The sequence below is a fragment of the Etheostoma cragini genome, chromosome 16, assembly GCF_013103735.1.
Source record: "Etheostoma cragini isolate CJK2018 chromosome 16, CSU_Ecrag_1.0, whole genome shotgun sequence".
Taxonomy (NCBI): Eukaryota; Metazoa; Chordata; class Actinopteri; order Perciformes; family Percidae; genus Etheostoma; species Etheostoma cragini.
In genome coordinates this window covers 24,537,866-24,539,050 of record NC_048422.1, presented here as the reverse complement: position 1 = coordinate 24,539,050, position 1,185 = coordinate 24,537,866, and positions in this window count along the sequence as shown.

Sequence of the window (1,185 nt, the reverse complement as noted above, 5' to 3'; positions counted from 1 at the left end):
GTGTAGACTCGTTCTGTTCCTGTCTTCTCCTGTTGGGGGTCGGAGACGTGTCTGGGCTGGCGGGCTGCACGCTGTTGGCCACTGCCAGAGGGGGTCAGTCTGTTGGGGGGTGGTAAGAACACATTTTCATCCTTGGTCCTTTCATTGCTTGTATCGCCATGCGGGGGGGCATTAACCAGTGTTCTCTCATAGAGCTGGCTTGTTGTGGCTGTGACGTCCCCGTGTGGACAGATGAACACCTGGGCTGCTGGCGTTGGGGGCCTCGGGGAGCTGCATGGCTCCCTGTTTCCACCCGTTTGGTGTTTATCAGGATCTGACAGTCTTATTTGTTATAGTTGGGTGCTGTGTGGTGGCGTGGACCGCGTGTCCCCCTCCCGGGGTCTGAGGACCTTGCCTGCCTCTTTGCTTCTAATGTAATGCGATCCTGTTTTAATGGTGTGTTTCTACATCCCAGCTATACCGAGCTACAGCCTTGTGTATGCCGGTGCGGAGGCGGCCGGGGGCCACACCTTTCTAAGGGGCCAACGCTCCCTGGAGCCTTCCTCCTCCCACTCTTGCTGTTCTGGATCCGGGTCCAGATTGTTATGGATTGTTATGATATAAAAGGGGTCTGGATGTAGGGGGCTGTCCTGGACGCACGGAGCTGATTTGGGTCGGCTGGTGTTGGACACCAACAACTGGCTTTGTAAATAGGGGTGTTAACTGAGTATATGTTGCATGGGGGGTTGTTTTAGTCCTTTTCCTGTTGTTGGGTTTTGGTTCTCTAATAATGCATCCTGGTTTGTTTATGTGATATCCATTACAAAAAAGATGTTGCTATTTTAAGATATAAATATAAATAAAATTGTATATTTTTATAAATCCATTATTGTCTCTGACCCCTAATTTAGGTTAAACTGATCTGTGAGCTTCTAAAGGTCTTGGGTCTATCCCAGGTGGTGTTGTCTGAGATTTTAGATTCTAGAGGGTCATAGGCCACTCGCACTGCCACACTCAGATATGCAGCCCAGAGGATTGTGGGTCAGAAATCACGCTGGCTTGCATTCTGCAGAATGTGACCGGGTGTGTAGGACGGTTTGGTGTTCTGTAAGTCAGACTACTATGTATGGTATGTATTGTCATAATAATGGTAGTATGGGTATGTAACACACCCAGTATCTCTCTCAAAGCACTCCTCTTCCAGGA